The sequence below is a fragment of the Caretta caretta genome, chromosome 7, assembly GCF_965140235.1.
Source record: "Caretta caretta isolate rCarCar2 chromosome 7, rCarCar1.hap1, whole genome shotgun sequence".
Lineage (NCBI taxonomy): Eukaryota > Metazoa > Chordata > Testudines > Cheloniidae > Caretta > Caretta caretta.
Window position 1 is genome coordinate 41,125,805 of NC_134212.1, and position 15,997 is coordinate 41,141,801.

The window sequence follows — 15,997 nt, forward strand, 5'->3', positions numbered from 1 at the left end:
AAAACGGCCAACTCTGCTGGAAGGGTTAAAGAGGACGTTGACATGTACCAGACAACCAAGTAGAGAAGATGGGTGACTTCTGGTAAGCTTAATATGCATTTAGACCTTTCATTGTTTTATGACATTTTTGCTGTAATGCTGCTTCTCCTGAAATAAATGTACTTTGGTTTGTGCAGGCTGCCTGGTCACTGGTAAATCCACAGCCACTGTCCCTGGAGAAAGAGAGACAAGCTGCAGCTGCTGAGGTAAGATCAGACCTGCTGGGATAATCACAGTGATTTTCACGGGAAGTGCAAACCTAAATCCCCAGTCGAGAGGGAGAGGGATCTTCCTGTAGAGAGGTGACAACCGGAAGTCTGAGGACTAAGGGGCCATCCTGCAGCAGATGACAGAGGGGTCAGAGGTTCAATTATCTCAGAATTGTGGCAATGGTAACCACAGCATTAGATGTGCATGATCTTCCTAGGCAACGAGCAGTAATACAGCAGCTATTCCACAATCAACATCATGGTAATTTGGTCTCGTCCAAACTTGCAAGCTACTGGTTATGTTTATAGTGACATATCACTCTAGCACAGGAGGAAAAGCAGTTTGTTGCCTACAAAGCACAATTTTACAGTGAGAATCCTCTCTTTTTCTCAGGTAAAAGGCAGAAGTTTCTAGCTGAAAACCAAACCAGCTTCACTTTATGAAACCAAGTGTCACAGCTGAGTTGTGGGCAGCCACACCTAGTAACCGGAACCAGAGCCCACAGCCACAAGACCGGAATCAGGAGTCAACTGGGTCAAGATACCAGTGACAGTCAGACACAGGAGACAAACCGTAGATCAGAACCACAAATCAGATGCTGGGAGTCACGCCAGGTCAGGATGCCAGGAAATCAAAGCCTAGGAGCAGGAAGCACAAGGCACACAATCCAGAACAGGATGCAGCCCAGTTGTTCAGACAGCTTCCTGTTCCTACAGCTGGCTTAAGTGGGGACAGTGGGACAATCAGATGCTCCAAGAGTCTGCCACTAGGACCTCAGAGGTGGAGCCTCAAACTGGAGCTGGGCTTCATGGGTCCCAGGTAAGCAAGCAAACATGAGCAGGCTGCCAACTGGAGAGTTGGAGCATGGCCACTCCTGTGAAATTGAGTTCGAGATCTGTGGTCATGACACCAAGAATCTGATTTTTCTTCAGTGCTGAGAACTTTGCATATAACTAAGAAAATCACTGATGTAAGGGGTACCCTTCCACTCACTCTCAGCTGCTAGTTGCTACAGACAAGTTAAAGGCAAGTTAACTTGATGGCAAAATCAGAAGTATTTCTGTTTTTCTTAAAATATATAAACATATTTATCATTATACAGATCTTTATTATTTGAAAAAAATTCAGTCAGTCAGGGGGAATTAAGTTAGTCACAAGTAAGGACTCTGGCCTTGAGCCTGAAAAGGTTTTAACAAATGATATCATTGCAGAATGTCTCTATACAAACAACAGTGATACATTCCTTTTGGTAACTGCGCAGGTTGTCTTTTTGGTGCCTGTGCGGCTTCATTATATCAAGGGCCAGATTATGGCCTGCACTGCACAATAGCACAATACTCCTGTGCATCACTTTCAGCACTAAAAGGGCAGCAGACTCCACAGTATCTCTAAGGGGTTGGGAGTCCTAGCATACACCCACAAACACCAACAGAGAGAGCCTGGCAACAGAGCTACACCAGCACATCAGGAGCATATGTTGTGCTGGGTGTAGACCCAGCATAGTCTATTTGCTCCTTGTAGCCATGGAGAGACCCCGTTTCCCTCCAGTCAGCTTCAGGGTCAGCACAACAATGTGCTGTCCTTTATTCTGGTCAGATGCAGACTACCAAATCTAGTCCTAACTAAACAAATATAGAATTAAATCCAAGAGAACCCCATCACATCTAAATTTGAGTTATCCAGTACATGCAATTAGTCTTACTTACAGAATGCAAAGTTTAGAAGGCTTTTTACAGTTTGATAAAATACTATCATTGTAAAAATATGTATTTTATTCATGGCTAAAAACTATGTTCATATTTTATTTCAAGGTAGCCAATTGCAGAACATATTGTTCAGCTAAGGGTGGCTCTTAGCAGTTTTAGACAAACTTCTTTACTGTCAGTTAACAGTAAACTAGTTAACTGTCATTTTTGTAACATCCCTATGACTAATTGTGATGACACCTTAATATGACATTTCTGAACAGCTCCCTATTAAATACTTACACTGATAAATGTCAAGTTATTGTTTGAATTACATTGCATGTTCAGCCAGCCCACTGTATATACAGCAGAGAGCAGTACATTGAAAAGACAGTTTTATCCTCAGCCCAGAACAGTAACAGTAACCAAAGACTTTATGGGAGTTAAATCAGTCAGTGTTATAGTTCAGCAAGGAAAAAAAATGAATAGGAGACCAGAAAAGATACACCAATAGGCCTTGTATATTCTGGAACTTGCCCTATTCACAGCCATCAGTATAGCTGTGCTGATGCAAACTTCTAGAGTAGACAGGCAACTATGCTACAAGACATGTATCAAGCAGTCAACGCTAGTTTCAAGAAAAGTTATACAGCACTGGTGCAAATCATGCATTCTGACAGTTCTGCCTGCCTGTACTAGCCACTTGCTTCAGTGCAGCCGCAGTGGGATTTGGCCACTGACATATTATAGACCCAGTGTGGACAAAGCCTATCATGTAGAAAGCCAAAAATGTGACAGTTGGGCCATTTGGCAATCATTTACGGGCTAAGGGTCCAGGTGAATAATACTGAATATGTATTTATGAACATTCATTAGAATAGAAATGGAATTCATTTTCACAGTATTTACATTCACACAAAACTTACTTCTCAAGAACATTTGTAGACAGTGAATATCTCATGAATATTTAACTGGGATCTTGGGTCTAATTAAATATGGATTATTATCATCATAGAATACTCCCCTTCTTGCTGAAGCACAAGGCAGAGTTCTCCCAATTCTTTTCAAAAAAAAGCAGAACACAACCAAACAAATACATTTAAGATAGAGAGAAATACTTTTGTTTTTACAAATAGGTTAATCTGTCTTTAAACTGAATGTAGCCATACAATTTCCCATGTAACAGAAGATCACAAGGAACATGATGCATGGAACAGGTCTTCCCTTGACACTGCGGGCCCGTACCTCTCGGCTGTGTGGAGTGCAATTGCATTGTATATAGAAACCACAGGAGAAAATTACATTTATGCTGTTGGGGAAAGGGTGGTACCCACCACATGAACAGATGGAGAGCAGTGTATCTCCCTCATCCCTGCTCGGGATGTTAAGGTCCCCTCTGCACTCTGTAAACCAAGGCAGGGGGCGGGGACCATATGGCCCAGAATCTTTGACTCAGTACTTTTACAGGTAGCCATTTTTGCAATAAAAATTTATAGTAATTCTGCAATGGGCCAATAACTCATTCATCCGTTTCAGCAATACAGGATAATGAAATACAGGAATTTATATCAAAATCTGTTTGAATATGTCATGTTCTGTTATGCCCTTTGACTGTCTCTTTCACTAGCTCCAGTAACAGTCTTTGCCTCTGTCATGCATTCAAATCTCTTTACAAAATACACTAAATGTAACACCAGCAACATCGTATTATAGTTGACAGTCATCTTTGAGCCAAAATCAAGCCACACAAACTTTTTTAAATTAATTATTATTATTATTATTATTAAAACACTTTCAACAACCTTGTTTTGTCCAGTGCAATCAAGAGGTCAAATGAATTCTGAATACAGTGCTCCAAGTTTGACTCAGAGTGAAGAACAATTAAACTTTCTAGATTTCTACTTTAATTCCTATTACCTGCTCATCACCAAAAAGTTTCTCTCCAAACACCATATGCAATAATAGGATGGCATATCAGACAGTTTTTGAATAGCTATGGAAAGGGTTAACTTTTGTTGGGTGTAAGTAGGAGCCACTAGTTAAGTAACTTGGTATTCCTTATTTTAGATTTAAAGATTTTCTATAAATACCAGGCCAAATCCTCAACTGCTATAAACTGTCTTACTCCATTAAAGTCAATGGAGTTATTATGCCAGTGAACACCAGCTGAGAATTTGGGAAGTCTTAAAAAAAACCAAAAACCAGCACATGCATGCATATTATACGTGAGAAAGGAAACAAGTCATCACTAGTATCTATGTGTAGAGTCTGGACTTTTAAATTTTGCTGTTCTGCAGACTTTGCTATTAGTTTTGATGTGACCATGGGTAACCCTGCAAGTTTTACAAAGACCTAAGGTATATTTTCAAGGCCTTGTGCCACTATGGAGGTTTTTTTAGGGAGGAAAGTAAATAAACATATAATGCCAATTATACTTTCTATTGTGCAGTCCAGAAAAGGGTGGTCAACTATGTATGAAAATTTACCTTATTTTGTTGTGGGTTGCAGAAGTTAAACCAAGAGAAAGCTCAGCTCCTCTGCTGCTGCTAAAATCAAAGGACAAGCTGCCTGTCCCTGAATGGGAGAAGCCCTGCTCTCTCAAATTTTTCCCTTCCTCTTTGGCTGGTAAAATGAGAACATGAAAATCTGAAGTGAAAGCACTTAGGTTCTGGTGCCTGAATATGAGGTTTCTTGGGCCCGCAGACTTTCTGCTGGCAGGTGAATCATCAGTTCCTGACAGGAGAGGAGGGTTTCCAGCTTGGAGTCCCCAGATCTACCTGTTCTCCTCTAAATAGATCACTATTTGGAAAAGTTCTGAAATTCAGAGGTCTGTATTGGTGTTTAACAAAAAAACAAAAACAAAATCTATGGAGAAGTATCCCACAAGCTCCCCAGTTTAATTTGTTTTGATATCAGTAAAGGATTTTCATCGTGCTAAGTCTAAATTATAATGATGCCATTTATAGGGACAGAAATGGGAGTCCATAAACAGCTTCAGGCACTGTATTTAAACAAATAGAGCTAGATGAAAAATATTAACTCTGTTTCACATTTTTTGACTTGTTTTTAGTCTCTCTCATTTCTCCTTTTCCACTCCCAGCCCCCACCATGACAAAAGAGGGAAAAAGAAGAGGGAAGCAAGAATGCCAAAACTTTGGATTTCAAGGGTTGGGGAGGTGTCACTGAAACATAAAACTTTTTTAAAATTCTATTAATGGTTTTTAAAGGCCATTTTTCATTTAAAACATGAAAAGTTCAGTCAGCTCTACACACAAATGTCTGTTTTGTCTGGTGATGAGTCTGCTTGAGGACATAACTTCTCTCAGATACATTTCTTTTATCGTCCCCATTCTCTCTCTCTCCATAGTTCCTCAATAAGAGGTTGCAACCTCTCAACTCCATTTTCATTTCTTCCACCATGAGTGGAGAAGAGTTTGTGAAATGCCTCTTATAAGCAGAAACATGGAACTCATACAGTTGTGTTCCTTTGAAGAATATAAAACAAAGAGAGAATTTGAAAAGTCAAGGTACATCAGATTAGTTACCCTATGTGTCTGATTTTGTGTGCTGTCAACTGCTTTCATTGGACCTGCATAAAAAACCCTGTCTCTAGAAAAACTATATAATTCTTAGGTTTCAGAGTAGCAGCCATGTTAGTCTGTATCCACAAAAAGAACAGGAGTACTTGTGGCACCTTAGAGACTAACAAATTTATTAGAGCATAAGCTTTCGTGAGCTACAGCCCACTTCATTGGATGCATAGAAGATATATATACACACACACACATACAGAGAAGGTGGAAGTTGCCATACAAATTAATTAAGATGAGCTATTATCAGCAGGAGAAAAAAAAACTTTTGTAGTGATAATCAGGATGGCTCATTTAGACCCTGGGCAAGAAGGTTTGAGGATACTTAACATAGGGAAATAAATTCAATATGTGTAATGACCCAGCCACTCCCAGTCTCTATTCAAACCCAAGTTAATGGTATCTAGATAACTAGATAGATAACTAGATACCATTAACTTCGGTTTGAATAGAGACTGGGTCTTTACACATATTTCTCTATGTTAAGTATCCTCTCACCTTCTTGTCAATGGTCTAAATGGGCCATCTTGGTTATCACTACAAAAGTTTTTTTCTCCTGCTGACAATAGCTCATCTTAATTAATTAGCCTCTTACAGTTTGTATGGCAACTTCCAAGATATATATATATAGATATATATCTTCTTACTATATATTCCATTCTATGCATCCGATGAAGTGGGCTGTAGCCTACGAAAGTTTATGCTCTAATAAATTTGTTAGTCTCTAAGGTGCCACAAGTACTCCTGTTCTTTTTATAAAATTTTTATTCACATACATACTTCAGAAAAAGTTAATTATAAAAATGCATTGGGCCACATGAAGCATTTCTAGTGTAGAGGCAAGTCATGAGGACAATGATCCCCAGGATCATATCAGTAGATAAACCTAATGTATCCCTCTTCCACTCTCTTATGTTTTATTGTGTCTCTAACTCAGTAACATAAATTGCAGTCAACTCTTCAAGGGTATCTCTTATTGAAATTGCATTACATAAGATAAAAAGGAGACAAATGACACAAAATAATAGCAATCTCCAAACCGCATTAATCAGATAAGTCATACTTCAAAAAGTGAGTAATGATGCTGGGCTCAGCTTGCAGAACAATGAATATCTGAAAGTAAATTAGAATTTCAAAATGCCAGTTAATACTCTCATTCTTTTTAGAGCCATGTCAACAGATTAAGTTATTTATTTTTTAAAAGACATATTGGACCTATTTTAAAAGATATGAAAAAATATCAATATATTTACAGGTATAGGTTTCTATTCACCAATAACTTATACTTGATGTAACAACCCATTCAGGCTTGTGAATCCACTGAACAAGTTGCAGTGTGCTGTAAATGTATCATAGAATATCAGTCTTGGAAGGGACCTGAGGAGGTCATCTCGTCTAACCCCCTGCTCAAAGCAGGGCAAATCCCCAGTTTTTGCCCCAAATCCCTAAATGGCCCCCTTAAGGATTGAACTCATAATCCTGAGTTTAGCAGGCCAATGCTCAAACCACTGAGCTATCCATGTCCCGTCTCACTCACTCACTCAGCTAAAAGTTGCCACTTAGTTTTAGTTATCTGTTGTTGAATACCAGTAGCTCAACTGGTCTAAGCCTCAGATATTGGGTATCTTTCTTATTTTATTAAATGAAATGTGAAGCAAGTAGTTATAGTCACTGTGATCTGACTGTGCAGAAATCCCGTTCTCAAGACTGAAAATGCCTTTGAGCAATAAAGTATTTTTTCCTAATATTTATTGTTTTAATTATAATTTTTCTTCCTTTCAAACCCACTGCAGACAAATTGGCAGCATGAAATGCATTATCCCTTGAGTTTCAGAGTAATAGTCTAGTTTATTCGGTTTTGTACTCCAACCCTGATATAATGACACAAAGGAATCAGCTCACTTGCCTGAACCCATAATAATAATCTGCATTAATAAAGTGAAGAAAATTTGGAGATTGCAACTATTTTCTTGTGCCCTGTGCAAAACTATTTCAAATAAGGAATTTCACGCTTGGGGCCTGCTCCAGACAAGCCTCAGCAGTTGACATAAAAATTCAATGGCTCTGCTATTCCAGTGACTCCTTTTTAAATAAAATCTATAAAGCTTGCATTGGATAGCAGCTGGGATAGAGTCTGAAATGAACAGAACCATCAGTCATATTTGGTGGTGATGGTCAGTATTTTAAAATTGAAATTACTGACAGATCCATTTATTGTGTTTGTCGGGCTCCGAGATAAATTACATCTATTGTGGAATAATACAGAATTGCTCATGCACCTTCCAATAGCCAGGTGCATCTTGCCAGAATTTTAGAAGAAAGAGTCCCTTCTACCCCCTCCCAATATCATCAGTGGTACAGGAGAATACAGGTTGTTCAGATAGTCTGAAACAGGCCTACCATTTCTAGAATTAGAAAAAAAAATACAAAAGACAAACCTGGGAAACCGAGAAATTTGGTTTGCCTATGGAACTTTCTCCTATCTTTAGTATAGTAAGTGGCACTTGGAAATGACATCAGGGAACTTCAGTGAACATGCCCATTGATTACCTAGACAGCCTAATGAGGGCTTGGATTTTCAGTGGCTGAGTTAATTTAAGTGAACCAAAGAAGATTAAAAGATCATGGTTCTAAAACCTTAGACTCTTCCCTGACAACTCTAATCCCATCAACCAGGGAAAGCTGTTTACTGCTCCTGAGCCTAAGAGATAGAGGTCTTTGACTAACATAGTTTATGTGACTATCCCTGGCTGACAAGAGTAAACTCATTACCAAGGGGTTCAAAAAAAAAAGGAGAGAGAGAGGGAGGATTTAATCTATTCATAATAGAAAGTAGGAGATGGTAGGGGAGAAATTCATAGTTGTGGATGTATAAGTAAGTGCCTTTGCCCATCATATATGCCAAGAAAAAACAATTTGCGTGTACTGTATGTACAGGACATACACCGGAAACCATTCAGTGTAAATATTATGTCAGTATGTTACAATCAGACTCAGGGATTCGTTCCAAGATACAAAACCTTTCACTATCAATGAAGCCTAGGTTGATGATGAAAAAGTAGTTAGTTTAATTTTTGTTTTGTTGCCTGTAGAAATGAGTTGATGGTCTCTGAGTATTTCTATTGGACAAGCCTCTACTTTACTAAACACCTTGTTGGTTTTCTGATCAGAGGATCCAACGACTAAACAGCCATGGAGACTGACCTAAAGAATCACGTGCCTTCTACAAATGGTCCCTGCACAAGGTAGAGACACACTGGTGGGGCAACTTGCAGTGCTTGTTGTTGTTACTGGTATTACAGTACCTCAGGGGCCTCAGTCATGGATGCGGGTCCTATTCGGATAGGCACTGTGGGGCGGGAGGAAACAAAAAACAAAAAAGAGATGGTCCCTGATCCAATAAGTAAGTGCATGCATGCCACTGCCCATAAGTTTGCTGCCTGAATAAAAAGGCTTCAGTCCACAAAGCTGGCAATCCAGCACATTTCATTTAAAAAAAAAAAAAGTAAAATTAAAATGAGACCAAAAAAGGTAAAAAAACCTCTGATCTCAGTATCAAACAGATAAGCATTCTCAACAGGATATTCAAAAAGTGATGCTACATTGGACATTGTAGTGGTTTTACTGTACTAAACTAGAAACATGGCTTTAATTGGGTGGATTAATCTGGAAAAGCATTTCTCAGTACGTTTCCTGGGTGGTTTAAAATGACACACTGACAAATTAGAACTGTGTCAGCGTAACAAATGCATATGATTGTATCACAAATAACTAAAACTGAGGAAATGAAAGACTTACCTTGAATATGTCTGGTCTGGATCTCATGCAACAGTGTGCAGGCACTAAATGAAAAAAAAATTGAAGAACGAGTCTTAATCTTTGGAGATGCAAATTATTGATTAAGCAGATTGAATTTAAGACTCAAGGAAATCCAGCCCAGCCAGTTAAGAATGCCCAGCTTTACTTGGTTTTCATTATTCTAGTAGTTATGGAATAAAACAAAACATGTTTTTATTATTATTTTCCTACTCCACAAATCTGAAAGTGAGTCTGAAAAAAACTAACACTAATTTCTGTATAACTATAGTGCGAAAAACTATGTAGTTATAACAACTGCCAAAATCAAAACATTTAGAAATGTGGATCCATTTTGTTAATAATATGTTGTAATTCATAATTGCTCTCTGGTAAAGTGCAGAGTTAAAAGTATTAAAATGAGCCTAGAAATAAGCAGACACTCAGTTTTACTCAGAAACAAATATACTGAATCAAAAAGGGCTAATAAATAAATATGCACATTATTCAGAGTAATAGATCACAATGGCTTTTGGAGAAGATGAAAAAAGAGCTCTTCTAGGAATTGCTATCAAGAGAAATCCCAAAGATAAACAGTTTCCAGATTTGACACTTTGAATTCACAAAATCTTTAGTTAGTATCTATTTCAACACCTCTTAGAGGTGATTAAGTATTTTAAATAAATGAGGACAAAATTCATATTAATATTTGTCAGGATAACATTTGAGTAGCATAAATGGTCTTATTAAACCTAACATCTTAACATTAGCCATTCTGAATATTTTGGTACAAGTTTATGCACTGCTACATACCAGTGACAACCATCTGACAATCTCAGAAATCTTGGCATAATGAATAAAATAACTTCATCTTTATCAACTTCTCTCCTACAGTCCAAAAACACTTCAGAAATATAAATCAGGTTCACAAAATTGATTAATTACTTTATTTACAACCAAAATGCAAACCCTTCTTGGGTGTAATCTACTATTTACTATTCACTGTTTGAACCCCGCACATCCGTTTAGGCCAGGAATTAAAAACTAACAACATATCCAATTTAAACATCAGGGTTAATTTAGGAAGGCAATATGTAATTAGCCAAATTAGAATTTGGTTACAAGACCAAGGCTATCACAATTCTAGAAGTGGCATGGGATCTAATTACCACAAGTGGTCAGGATCTCTATTTTACATGCCATCCGAAAGAGGGCATTGCCAGCAGTACAGGTTTTCCAAGTTCCTAATGCCTTGTCAGGGTATAGTTTCACCAGTGACTAAGTAGTAAAGATGCCAACATTGAATCTTCAACACCACTTCCTGTCTTTCCCTTGGAAGTTTCCCATCCCAGAGGGATGTAAGTATGACTGGAAACAAAAAGCTATGCAACTTTGGGCTGCATAGAAATTACAGAGGTAGTACAGTTATTCTCTCCGTAACTTCAATGCAACCAATACCTGGAATATTCTATTCTAGGCAACACATTATAGACAAATAGGCAAGTTACAAGTAGATTCTGAGAAGACCAAAACCAATAATGGTGCTGGGAGAACCGATTTACAAGGAAGGATTAACAATTTAAAAGTATACAGTGGCTAAGCAATTAGTCACTCACAGATATGACATTGGTCTACAAATATGTGAAGGGTCTTAACACCAAGGAAGGAAAGAAATTTAGTGTGATGGATGGAGGAAACTAGGGAAAAATGGACTGAACATCAGACTTCTCAAACATTGAGATGTATTATTCTGTGGAATGAACTCCCCAAAGCAATATATGGAACCACCATCATATTTGTCTCTTAAAGCTTGACTGGACAAAATCCCAGAAAATATACTACAGTGAAAAACCCTCAGTTTTCAGGGAGATGTACTGATGATTATATTGTATAATACCACAATTGTGATTACCACTTTACAGAATGTGAAAACAAAGTCCTTGTCCTTATCTAAGAGAGGAAGGATTGTCTTGTGGTCAAGTCATAGGATAGGGACATGTGGGTGTATTTGCGGACTATCACAGATTTTCTGTGTGATTTTGTGTAAACCACTTAATCTCTTTGTCAGTTCTCCATCTGTAAAATACTCCCCCATATCTTACAAGGATGTTTTATCAAGCAGAGGTGGATTATGGATTTGTTGGGCCCTGTGCCAGAGGAAGTGGGTCCCCTCTCCCCTCCCCTTCCGCTGCAGTCCGCCCCCTGGGGCTCCTGCCAGGGAAATGGGGTCAGGGCACAGAGGGCTTGCCCCGCCCCCCGGCCTGGCCACTTCTGCCAGGGAGCTGGGTCAGGATGTGGGGTACCCATTTCTCCAAGGCCCCCTGGTAGGGGCCCCATTGGCTCAGTGGCTAATCTGCCACTGGTTGTGTGTATAAATTAGGGCTGCCAAGTGATTAAAAATTAATTGTAATTAATATCACTTATTTAATACATGTCAATTGGTATTCTATTGTTTAACAGTGTGATTAAAACTACAATTAATTGTGATTAATTTTTTTAATTTGATTAATTTTTTTTTAGTTAATTGCTTGAGTTAACTGCAATTAAATTGACAAACCTAATATAAGTCCAAAAAATGCTGGACAGGTGCTCAAATACTAGTGATAAGGACCAGATAAATACCTAAACACTCTTTATAGAATCAAAGCAATTAGATGAAAGACCCAATACCACTAAAAATTGAGAGATCTGATGAGACCGCAGCCCATGCTTGTAGATCTACACCTCACAAAATTATCAGTATTAGTTTTAAAACATGTTACTTTGGTTCAAAGGATTAGCCAAGACTAACAGTTCAGTAAGTCTTCAGGCTGCCATCTGCTATTTCTTGTGTTCTGGAAAATTACAGTTGTTAGAATTATTACATATTGCTATAAAATTCCCTATAGAAGTGATTGATCTAAGAAACCTAATCACTCATGATAGCAAATTTTCTATGAAACTAGTTTTTCTATCACAATCGTCGAGCTTCAGTTGTTCCCTTAAATTGTTTAAACCTTTATTGAAATAGAAGTTCAGAATGCCTGTAAATGCCTAATAGCATTTGGCAGAAAACATGAATAATTATGTACATAATGGTGATTTAATAGCTTGCTATGGAGAACAAAGGGTATTGATTTTAAGAATATTTTTGATGAGGGAAGGGATTTACATCTCCCTGAGTCAAAGTTTGATATAAGAACTGAAGACTGAACTCTAAAGATGTTGATTTGAAACCCCATCTATTCACAACCCTAAAAATCTGGCAAAGCCATGCACTATGAAGCTTAGATTCTGAAGACAGATGCTTCAGCATACAAATTGCCTACTTTCAGGAGGAGAGGGAAGATTTTTGAATGGCGCATGAAGACATGAAAAAATGATTAAGTTAAAAGGATGGCTGGCATTGATACTATGCCCCTTTTTCATCTGTGCTCTGATGCTCAGCTTTGGCCAAGGAGTGCCCAGAACAGTGTAGGAGGAGAAGAGGTACACATGCCTTTTGCTTTCACCTCTCTGCCCCTTACCTTGAGCTGTCTGGGCAGCAGGCTGGTTCCAAAGTGTAAAGGCAGACAGAAGTGCTTATAATTTACACCAGCCGCCAATGGATCCAAAAGGGCAGGTACAGTGACCAGGCAGCACTGACATGTTGTGACACCCCTTTGTAATGTCTGCAGGGGAAGAGGATGATGTAGAGGACACTGTGATGGTTCTGTGCCACATGAACTAACCTGGGGCATCCTCAAGGGTTGGTTACTCCAGCTTTAGAGTAATTTTGTACCAATAGAAACATGTAATTTCTGCACATGATGAAATATATATATTAGTGCTTTCCTAGATCTACTGCATTGTGCATATTCTTCCACTGTACCAAACCACACTAACCCTGATCACAACTAAACTAACATAATATTTTGACTGCCTGGCAGTAATTAGGATACTATGCAGCCTATATTTTCCCACATTTGTGAATGTTAAACAATAAAATAAAAAGTACGCCATTAAAATATTATGTATTAACAATCTTTGCTTGAAAATGCTCTCTTAAGTAAACATCATTAACTTTAAGTCAATTAATACTGTAGTTAGACCTCGATATATTTTTGCATTGCATCTCGGAAAACACTTCCCACTGCTAGAATTGTATGCTTCTGTCCACTAACCAACTGCATTTTATTAATGCCACTCAGTAGGTGTATTTTTAGTAACAATACCTCATTCACATATGCTGTGCCAGAATCATTGATTTATATGCATGACTTCAGTGATAAGATCTGGCAATATTCTTTAATAACTGTTTAAAATGTCCTAGTTGTGTGCTTCAAACAACAGTGTTATTCCAACACCTAGACAGAGCTCTTTCCACTTGTAGTATTTTCCACTACTCAATATGCACAACCCGGCATCCGATAGCCAGGGTTTTCCATTGTTTTCTTTATTTGATTGTCTTCTAGTTACACAACTTTTTGTCCAAGTATGAACATGCCTGTAGTTCACAAAAGAATCATTATCAAAATATGCTGACTACATTGTTCAACCTTCATAGTAAACATGAACATTCAGTCAAAATTTGATATCAGCTCTTAGCCAGAAATTAAATACCAGACAGTAGAAGAAATTACCATTTTTCAACAAATAAAGATATTCTAGTCAGTTACTCTCTCTAGATTACTATATGACCTTCTCTTCATATTATCTGTAAATTGCTTAGCACACTCTTGATGCTATATAATAAGTAAAGCCAATTTTTAAAGATAAAACAAAAATTCACATCCCCTGCAGATTGCCCCCCGCCCCAGAATTGATTGTGATAGGGAGGCAAAAGGAAGCTGCAATTACACCTTTCACCCACCAGGGCTGATGTGGTGCTGGAAGGGCAGCTGGCTCATGGGCCAAAGCAGATAACTGTAGAGAGGAAGGGGGTAGAGGCTGCCTGTGATGGGTTGGATCACAGAAAAGCCCTTGGGAACTGCCAGTTGATGTGCTGAGATTACTTCTGCCCCTGTTTTCTTGCCAGCTTGGGACTTCAGTGCCCTGCCTGGTTTGAGCCAGACACGCTAGCCTGCTGCAAACCCAGGCCCAGGTCTGAACAATGTCCCCCACAAACTACAGGCTTAACTGAAAACAACTTAAGAAGCGTTCCTGTCTCCAACACTCAGATGCCCAACTCCCAATGGAGTCCAAACCCCAAATAAATCTGTTTTACCCTGTATAAAGTTTATACAGGATAAACTCATAAATTTTCCACCCTCTATAACACTGATAGAGAGATATTCACAGCTGTTCCTCCCCCCCCCCCGGTATTAATACATACTCTGGGTTAATTAATAAGTAAAAGCGATTTTATTAAACACAAAAAATAGGATTTAAGTGGTTCCAAGTAGTAACAGACAGAACAAAGCGAATTACCAAGCAAAATAAAATAAATCATGCAAGCCTATGCCTAACACAGTAAGAAAGTGATTACAGATGAAACCTCACCCTCTGAGATGTTCCAGTAAGCTTCTTTTACTGACTAGGCTTCTTCTAGTCTGGGTCCAGCAATCACTCACACCCCCTGTAGTTACTGTCCTTTGTCCTAGTTTCTTTCAGGTATCCCTTGGGGGTGGAGAGGCTCTCTCTTGAGCCAGCTGAAGACAAAATGAAGGGGTCTCCCAGGAGCTTAAATAGACTCTCTCTTGTGGGTGGAGACCCCCTCCTCTCTCCTATGCAAAGTCCAGCTCCAAGATGAAGTTTTGGAGACACATGGGCAAGTCACATGTCCATGCATGACTCAGTTTTTACAGGCAGCAGCCACTGCCCACATGCTATCTTGAATGTCTCCAGGAAGCCTTCTTATGTGGATTGCAGTCTTCCAAGAGCCATTGTTCATTAAGTGTTTCTTGATTGGGCACTCAATTTGCACATTCCTTTCTCAAGAAGCTGACCAAATGCTTTATGAAGGCTACTTAAAATCAAGCAAGTACACAGCCAATATTCATAACTTTGAGTACAAAAATGACACATGCATACAAATAGGATGAATATATTCAGTAGATCATAACCTTTACAGAGATATGTTACATGACATATGTAGCATAAAACAATTCCAGTTATGTCATATATACATTCATAAGCATAGTCCCATAAAGCATTATGGGGTGCAACGTCACACTGACTTCCTCACAGTGCCCTGCCCACAGGGTCAGATGAGGCAGCATGGGATATACAGGGGGGTGGGGGGTGACAGACAGGGCAAGGTACACAGGGCTGCAGGGTAGGGTCACAACATTGAGCCAGTGGCTGAATGGGAGTGGGGGTGCAGGGCCAGATGGGAACAGGGGCAGATATGCCTGACTGAATGGGGGAGGCTGTGGTCAGCCAGGGTCTGTATAAGGGAGAATCCCCAACTCCCTAACAATCCCTCCCTCTCCAAAAGAACCCTGTTCCATACTTCTCCCACCTCCACCCAACAACCCTGCAGGTTCACTCCCAGGCTCCTTCCCAGAAATTACTTCTCTCTCCCTCAACTCCTGTTACCCAACTCCCCCAAGCCTTTGCATGGTTTCTGAGTGATGCCAGAAATAGGTTTCTGTTTTGTAGTTTAAATGAATTACCACCAAAAGTTTTATATTAATAGGCCTAATAAGGAATCTATTTGTCAAAAAACATTTCCGGAATCTTTTTTGTTACAGACATGTTGACAAATATTTTGAAATA

The 15,997-nt window shown here is 38.9% G+C and overlaps 1 protein-coding gene across 3 annotated transcripts in view; it reads right to left on the bottom strand.

Annotated features, from left to right (window-relative positions):
* The window catches only part of ATP2B2 (ATPase plasma membrane Ca2+ transporting 2), a 748,369-nt gene that overhangs the window by 558,803 nt on the left and 173,569 nt on the right, over positions 1-15,997 (bottom strand). For all 3 annotated transcript variants that reach the window (XM_048858215.2, XM_048858209.2, XM_048858213.2), the window contains one exon: positions 9,323-9,366. The gene's annotated coding sequence lies outside the window, so the exon portion shown is untranslated. The remainder of the gene's footprint in view (positions 1-9,322; positions 9,367-15,997) is intronic.